The following is a 9,764-nucleotide window of genomic DNA, read 5'->3' on the forward strand; positions in this document are numbered from 1 at the left end:
ATTTGCTTAGAGTGCAAATGCTTCAGTGACGTATCTATACAGAAGAAAACAGGCTCCTTTATTTATGTTTTACAACCAATAACTCAATCCAGAGTGCACAAGACAGGAAAACCTGACATAATTCCTTTGAAGAAAACATTATTGTTTACTGGGGATGACATATGTTTTGTCGTGTTATAATATCTGCTGAACCCCGACGACTTCGTTGATGCCCGAAACTGCCAGGTATCCTAAAGGGATTTTGCACATTTTTTAACTCGAAACAAACATGTGTGAATTCTGTTCTAGCGTTGAATGTGTGAAAAGCTAAGGAAAGGTAAGAAAAAAGAATGTATTGTCCATCAGCGTCATTAAATGTTCATGAAATGCACGAAAATATCATTGTTTTTTGTCATGTTGTTTTCGCATTCTTGCATTTATATTCACTAATATATTTTGTATGGAAAGAAAATAAGCATGTATTTTCGTATTTAAACAACATTGGCGTAACGATATCAAGGATGGTTCTTTCAGCTATGTCTATAAGATCTTTTAAAGATACAATCGGATTTATTTGCACGATGTTCTTGATGTTTGAGGTAGTAAGTGTTCCCAAACATTCATTTCAAGTTACTCACAGACTGAAAACAGACAGTGTGAAAAATACCTTTCACTTCAACGAAATAACAAATGACAAATAATATAAATGATATACAAATGACAAACCTGCTGGCATGGTTCTAAATTTATCATACTTTTTATGAAGATGGTTTTCATTTATTCGACATCTTTTTATTAAACCCAAGTGAACATTCAACAACTGTACAAAACAGTCTTTGAATAGAAAATGTATAATATATTTGCAATAGATTATTTTGCCATTAATAACACATAGTTATTTGAATTAAATGAATCTAGCAATTCATTTCGTTTAACATTTAAATGTAATTCAGAAAATTTCAAAGTTGCATGGGTAATCTGAGTTCATGACGTCTTGGAATTCCATAGCTGGAGAATATTTCTGCCCTGAGAAACATTATTTTTCAGGCCTGGTGAATAATACTCATTATTTTCTTTTTGACACTACAAGTGCATCAATCTAAACGTATGCACATTTTGTGGTCACGTTAATCAAATTGCGAAGGCAGATAATAGATATTTGATCAAGACAAATTCCAAATAAACCAAGTTGATTAAAGATAACTAATGTGAAAACAAAACTGGAACACAAAGATTTTTGTCAGAAATGTTTTCAATAGATAACAAATAAAATGTTTCATTTTTTATAACAAACATGAACTATGTATGCATTGGCGGAATAGGCTAAAGCCTTAATTCGTGTTCGATATCGCGTCTTGTATTCAGTGCCGGTTGATTTAGTTAAAACTTTAACGTACTATTTCCAGCAGTACTTACCTAGGTTGCATGATGAGGAACGTATATATGATACCTGCTGTGTGCTCAGGCGGAAAAAATGTTCCATCGATTCCAGGTTGTTACGTGTAGTGACGTAAAATAAGATTCCTGTATTTATATTCAATCTAAATAGATATTTAATGATATAACTAAATATAATAAATGTTGAAATACCAGCATCTTAAAAGTGGTCAATATGAATTCGGTCGTGCCATGGATCATGACCAAATTGTGTTAATAATGCATGTTAGATTATCACGTGAGGTATTTTAGAACTAGATTTCAAACCTGGATGCCCAACTAAGTTAAGAATTTTTCAGCAAAAGTATAAATTTGATATACATGTATAACTTAGATTTTATTACATTTGTCGACGATTTGGAGTAACAGTTATATGTTGAGAAGGAATTTATAAGAAATGCAGACAAAACGATACCCCCACCCCCCTTTTATCAATAATTCAAATACAGTAATAGTAAAGTTTTAAGTAATTTCAAAATTGATCAGTGCAGATTGTTCAATATCCCAGTGTATCAAACAGATACGCATAAACTGACTGAAATGAAAAAGAAAATACGCAAATTACAAAGTTATGTCAATGATATCATACAGACGTTTCAGATAGTAATCTAACTCTATGTAATGGACAGTTTTGTTCCTGAAATAAATCTCTAATAGAATACATGAAAAGTGAAAAATGCCCAAATATGTTGCCGTAAATGAATAAATTGACAGATGGAAAAGAAATACTACTAAAAGTTATAGAACCTCTTTAACAGATAAGCTTTTAGTAAAGTTAACTCTTTACTAGAAAACTTATGTGAGGTAGGCTAGATTTAACTTGTCAAATCATCATAGCCTTTAGTATCTGCGTATTTTTAACTTGATCGAACAATATAACGTTTTTGTCTTCTCAAGCAATAGAATACCAAGAAATCAAATTAAAAATGATAAAGCAAAAATAGCAACACTCTATTGGACTTATATGTACGAGGGGTGTTCAATAAGTAGGCGGAAATATGCTCTCATTTCTTTATTTCTGGTCGTATTTTGCTGAAATTTGAAAATTTGACGGATATAAACATAATGAATGCAAATATTAAAATTACAGATATCAGGACATGCATAATATTTATTTATCGTACTCGTAGGCAAAAAGCGACCCAACGTCATTAAGACGCTGTCATATTACAAACAATTAATCGATACAACTCGTGATTACCATTTGTCCAATATTTATCACAATTAAATGCATTTTCTACACCTTCCTACCAAAAAATAAAATTGTATTGATGAAATAGCACACTGAACTGTGATGCCGTATCATGTCTGTACCACGAATTGTCAGCGATATTCTCCTGACCGCTTTTAAACGTCCCGTTCCACTATTAAAATTTTGTTTTCTTCATCGCATTGTCCATTAAACCTTTAGCAGTATAGCATTTGTCTCTTTCCTTGATTTTCGATTCATAACACCGAGTGTTATCTCATGACTCCGTTCAACAATGACTTCCAAGCGAATACCAACACAATATGCCTGTCAAACATTTTTATGATGCCACATTTATAATTTGACGTTATTGGTGTAGCGCTTACACTTCATATTTATACTTACCCAGTTAAAGAAAAGATGGCTTGAAATATACGCTAGTGGCAAGTAATGTTTTAGCGCATGTAGTATAGAAAAGGAAACAAAATTTGGCCGGATGACGTCACATGACGTTGCCATGGGGACTTGTATTTACTTATTATTTATCTAAGAAAACAAAATTTTGTCATATCAACTCAGTATTCCCTAATCTACATTATGTACCAGTTTCATTCATTTTTGATGATACTTGAAGAAATAAGGGCACATTTCCGCGTATTTATTGAACATCCCTCGCATTATACAAGTTTCTGGAAACAAAATACTATAGTTATATGTTATGACAATATCTATGAAGCAACTGCACGCAAAATAAAGAAAACATGAATATTAACAAGACCTTGTCACGAAAAGTTTCATGTATTCTCTATCTGTGTGTTATTAACAAATTATCATTCTTGTTCAATTTTACAAGTCAGAGTGTAATACTTACTAGACACCTGACCGCTTTTATTCTACACGGATATGCAAAAGAACTCAGTTTTGAAACAAATCTAGAAAATGCGTTAACTCAAATGTGCAATGATATAACAATATTGAGAGGAAACACGAAATAAAGGTATGTTATAAAGGATGCAAGTACAGCTTGAATTTTGTTTATTTAAGCAAATACTGCGACCATAAGAAATTGAGACGTTCTTAATAATGTCTTTGAAAAATGTCTAGCTAAAGTACAAATATGTATTCTCATTATGACTTATACTTACCTAAGGGACCTTTTTAAAATCAAAGCTATATATTTGAATTCCCAGATATCTCTTATCAAAGATATATTTTCCTGAAAAACCTGAACGGCCAAATGCAAAATCATGCTCCGGCAAACCTGATTTACTAAGACCAGAGAATATACACACTAGTGTATCATCAAGTTCAGAGAGAATAACAAGTTGAAACAAAAACACTAGGTACAATTTCTTATTCAGAGGCAGCATCTGTATTTTGTCTTTAATGCGATTGGCAGCTTTTAATTAATGCATTTGATTTTGTCACTAAGTTGATCCACAGAAAGCGATAAATATGGAAAGCAAAAAGAGGAAGAAACAAAAGGGAGTTCTAACTGTAACAACTGAGGGATAATTAAAGTGATTTTACTGCAAATAAATTTGCACTGAACGTGATATTAAAATTAGTGCTAATTTAATGAAGTAAATTTCTCTTACGTTTCCAGTTTTCTTTACTGCAGGCTACATTGATGCAAAATAATAATTAAGTTTCATGAAGGAAGGTGCAAAGTGCAATTTCTGACATGATAACTAAGTCTTATCCATCGACCTTAAGAATCAAAGTAGAGATGCTCATAATTTTGATATTGACAATAATAAATCTCTATAATACTGACGTTAAGTTGCGACTCACTAATTATCCTGTAATTGGGTTTAAATGGGTTCCGATTCTTTTGCAAATTTTTAAAAAAGTATTCTGTAAGGATTGTATGTTAAGAGATGTCAGGAGTGAAAGTTTTGAAAAATATTGATAATCTATTTGCTTATGAGCTTGTGTCACATTTATTTGATGAATTTCGAACTAGGGCCAAACTTTACAGTTCAGTAAGCTATTCTGAGTTGAATTTCCAATCTAAACAAATTCAGGAAGTTTTGACGGATCAAATTCATTGGACAAACTAATACTATTACTTTTTACACAGAATTCATTATACACCGGTGACCTGGAGTGAGCTGCATATGCCAATGTCACAGTCCTTTTTTTTGCAGTTTTCGTAATGTAGTCTGGTAGAATATAAGGGTGCACTTACACTAGAAAGCTATAGAACCTTCTGTCATAGCTATGTGGCATGGTGTCCGCCTTTTGTGCAAGAGTTCCTTGGTCTCAGCATATGCAAGTATTTAAAAGGTTTTATCTTCATACCGATAATCTGAGAAAATGTACAGACCGAAAACAACCTCTTAATATTTAAACTGTTTTTTGTTGCCTGTGTATATACAATAAATACGATATTTGGTATGCATTATTATGCTTAGGATACATGTTCATGAACTAATAGAATTTAAAAGAATTCCAATCACTGGTGACTAATTGCAGTTTTACCATTGTAATAATTTTGGTGAGACTTACAAATGACCTTTCCGAAATACAAATTATGAGCCAAATTCTGAGAATACAAAGTCTGTTATGAAAGGAAAAGGGTTGCATATGATATGAAAAGCTTATGTGACAATGTTTCAAAAACTAGGTCTGTAGCTATGTCAACCTACCGCAAGTACAGAATCAATCTGCCATATAATTTTCCATGACAACGGTTTCCTAGAAGACATTAAATTTAAGTTTAATGTCATTTTCCCTTGCAATAAAGAGAGTCGGTTATATTATTCTTGAACTCAATTTATTCTTGAAATTTCTTTGTGATAAATTTCAGTGAATTCAATAAATTTGAATTGCAATATGTGCAATACCTGATGTTTTTCTTAGAGAAAAAATAATTAATTAATATTAAACGTAAAGTGCATTTAAACTCATAGTTCTGTTTGCAGCTTATCATACCAATGGAAAAAAAAACTTATTCTGTGTACCCTGTCCTCAGTTTAAATGGTTACATCTTCAACGCTGTTTGAGTAATTGATTGTTTTCCGAAAATGTCGTTTCTCTACATTTTATAATGTTCTAATTACATCATGACAAATCAGATGTAACGGAGCAGGTCCTGTAACAACGATTTACAAGCAAGCTGTAGAACATTATTGTTTATTCCCTGTTCGGGTAAAAGAAAAGTTTAAAATGATAAGATGCATCGATAAGATCATGGCCTGTGTAGATGAGAGAAAAGTAATATTAAAAGAAAGAAAACATTATCAGACATGCATTTAGACCAACGTTCGGTCTGAAAGTATTTACTAAAGTTAAAGAATTTACGTTTCAACACTTAATGTTCTATGTCCATTTTTAAAAAGTGGCATGAGAAAATTCCAGCGTATGCGTGAGTATATGTGAATTATACTCCGTTAGAATTAAGTGGAAATATTGAAATGTTAAGGTATCTTTTCTTCCAGTTATTGGAAGAAATAAAAGAGCCATTACATAAGCTTTTCAACCATATTTCATTTGTAAACTACCTCAACACAATTTTTCTTATTGGGTATTTCAGATTTACATGTATGAAACGTTTATAAAGAGAAGAGAGACTTATTTGTACATAAGTCATGTGTGTTTTTACGAAATCAACATAGTATTTTGATATAAGTAACCACTTGCATATATCATCATGAAATATTTTACTTGCAGGCAGTCGAGATTGATAAACTTTCGATGGATTATGTGTTGTGCATCTTATTAGACTTTAACGAATTTATAGGACAAAAAATGCAATATTTAGAAAGTATATACTGAATGACATCGTATTAACCATAGAGACACATTTTAAGGTCGGCATCAATAACTTTGAAAAAAACTAAATAATTTTGCCTATTAAGTAAATGCTATTGCAATAAAACGTATATTTCTTTGTTTTATGTTTAACTTATCTCTCTTTAACGCCATTAGAAATCATTCCGTTGAATGAAAGTGATCAGGTAATCGATCATTTACGGATCTTAAGCAGGCTAGCAAGTTAGCAACGCAGTAGACGTGGATGTCAATTGTGTGAAATTACCACAACACAAGTTTCTGATCCACACACAGTTTGATGTTGGTAATGTCATTGCACTATAATTATGGATGATGATGTTCCAATTTAGGATCTCTATAAAGGAAATCAATAAAAATATTTTGATTAATAGTGCAATATTGTAAAGTGTTTCGTTAAGATAAATGATACATCAAAACTGTGCCTATTACAAATTTTAACGTCCTTTTTTGATTATGCGATAATGTTTAATAGTTGAGATGTTGAACAAGATTCTATTATACGATAAGTAAAACCGCATGTTGAATTTTGAAGACAGATAAGAATGCTTCAAAGAGAGCTCATGTTTGGATCATTAAACTGCTGGCAGGTAGATACTACCCATTCAAAAGTATTTGAAATAATTACAGATTTTCGTAAAATATTGAACACTTTGAATTATTCCGTACCATTTTGACAATGTATATGTTTTGTTAACATTTTAAAGCATAGTACTACGTTGCAAACGATGTAAGACGTCAAAGACAAAAATGAATAATAGTAACAAAAATGTAAAGGTGAAGAAAGTTTTCCCATAATTTATCTTAGATTTTAACCAGACAAACATTCTAACCAGGCCTATCTACCCTTACCTATAATCTCTTGAAGATGGGGTAGAAAATATGTTCCTTTTTAGTATTTTTAGTATTTACAACGTTTTCTGAGATTTGACATAGTGATAGAGTTTTTCAAACTAGACATATATCTCATAGAGATAAACATACTGACAAAGTTTTGTTTTGACCTAGATTTAATAGAGACAAACATTCCAACAATGTTTTATGAAGATCAAATAGAAAATGTGGCCTCTAGAGTTGTAACAAATTTTTTCTACGGTTTGACATAGTGACCTAGTTTAAGACCTAAGGTAACACAGTTTCAAACTTGACCTAGATTTCATAGAGACAGGAAAACCGACCAGGATGAAACAGTAGGAATATTATAGTGGCCCAAATCTTATGTAGTTTGCAAAGTCATCCCTATAGAAATACTGTTTTGATATACCTCCTCGTAGAAGTGTCTATAAGTTACCAATAAATTTTAAAACCAAATCTAAATTACTGTTACACTAGTAAAATATTAGAATGTTTACGTAATTTTTGATAACGGTAACCCTGCTAAACTACTTTAAAACCGAGAAAATGCACTTTTAAATTCTAAACAAAGAAATATATCCTTTTGCCTGCTGTTGTAATCAACCCATCACATTTAAGCACCATTTTCACTTAGTTACTTAATTCCTAACAGACATCAGAAACATGTAAATTATTAAAATGAGAGTACCCGATATCCACATGAACAAATTGATGTCTTTATCAGATAAGAATAAATCACTTGATTTCGTCTAGAATTAATGCATGATAAACATCTAACAGAACACGGCTGATGTAACATGCAGTGGTATACCTTTTCTAGTTTGCCAGTTCAGTGTCTTCAGAGAGCTCTATTTTCTTGTATATATTACTATTCCTTGAAGGATTGTGATCCTGTCTGCAAACGTACACTGTAGACGTTTTGTGCTTCACGTAACTAATGAAAGCTTCAATTTTCAGGCTGATTCGTTTAACCTGATTTTGAATATCGTGTAAATTTGTGATGTTGAAAGATCACAAACATGCCTCTCTATATATTTGAAATGTTCATGATTTCTTTGAAATTTAAGTCGTATTGCGTTAGAATTTCAAGAGAATAGTGCAATGCCTTTGCCTAAACTATTCCTGATTTCTTTAAATGAAAATTTGTAACTATATAAAAATAAAGTTATCATTATTATCAGCCGTCTGAGGATATCTTCTTTTACGCTAGTGACCAGATCGTTGGATTCTTTAAATAAGTGATGGCTGATGTACCACAATGAATGTATATATAGTAAACAATGAATAGCGAACATAATCAAAGCCTGTACAATAACTTAAACGTTCTTTCAACATAACGGCAAAAGTACTTTGCGTGTAAAACAAAAGTGAATACAAGGAAAGCAACTTGCAATATACCTAATAGCGAAAACATGTGTCTGCAATCAGGCTATATAAAGGAAGATGATTAACACCTATGTATCTGAAATACCATCAAGAGAACATAGATATAGATCCGAGACAGGTTGATGACATTAACAGCCTGTTATCCTTCGTGTTTCTTAATTACATAATTATCTTTGAAGAGGTTCATCATTATAAGTATGAAGTGAAAAGCGCTAAAAACTGATTTTCAGTTAAACCTATCTATATTTAAAGTCTGACAGTAAACTGTGGAATTTGATCAGATACAAATACCTGAGGTTTCTTTAATTAATGGCTAGATATGACACAAGTAATAAACTTATAAAACTGTTTTAAGGTTGCCCTGCGTGATGACTACTAAAGCAATATTATATTTCCATTCCTTTGATAATTACGCAGTTTATACTTATAAAAAAAAAATGCAGTCCTTGCTTAAATGTTATGTTGATTAAAATAAGTATGATCCAAAATGATTATAAGCAATAGTATACCTCATTAAAATCTTTTATACAGACCTGAACAAAAACCTAAAAAAAATTGGGTGGAAAATGGGCCATGCTTACGACTGAATGCAATTCAGTGTAAATAGACACTTCCTGTTTCATTTCATGACACCATGTATACTCCTATGCACCGGGCCTCTTCATAGAAACGGGTCAGAAAAAATGATTTCTCTGCTCGAACATGAAACAAGTTACAATATGTAGTTTCAAGTTTCCGTTCGGAAAGTAGGGAAAAAACATAAAATATTTTCCCTAACGGGAAGTTTCCCCTACTGATACAAGGAGAGGAATTAACCCGAGGGATTTAATCATATTAGTATGGAAACCCCTAATTAAAATGATTGCAGTTATTGATTTAAATTTAAAAGCATACGTTATATAGATAAGGATAAGTTTATCAAAGAACTTGAATTAATTATCTCAGAATTTGTATGATAGTAAAACCCCACTGGTAAATATCTCACTGGTATTCAGGCATGGAGATGGGAATTTTAATAATGTCACATGAACACATCTAAGCCTCGTACTTTACGTGACTGGAGCAAAGTCGGCTTCAAATAGGCTCATTGAAAGAAAGAGCAGCTGATGTATTTCAATGTGCC

The sequence above is a fragment of the Mercenaria mercenaria genome, chromosome 7 (assembly GCF_021730395.1).
Source record: "Mercenaria mercenaria strain notata chromosome 7, MADL_Memer_1, whole genome shotgun sequence".
In the NCBI taxonomy this organism is placed as follows: domain Eukaryota; kingdom Metazoa; phylum Mollusca; class Bivalvia; order Venerida; family Veneridae; genus Mercenaria; species Mercenaria mercenaria.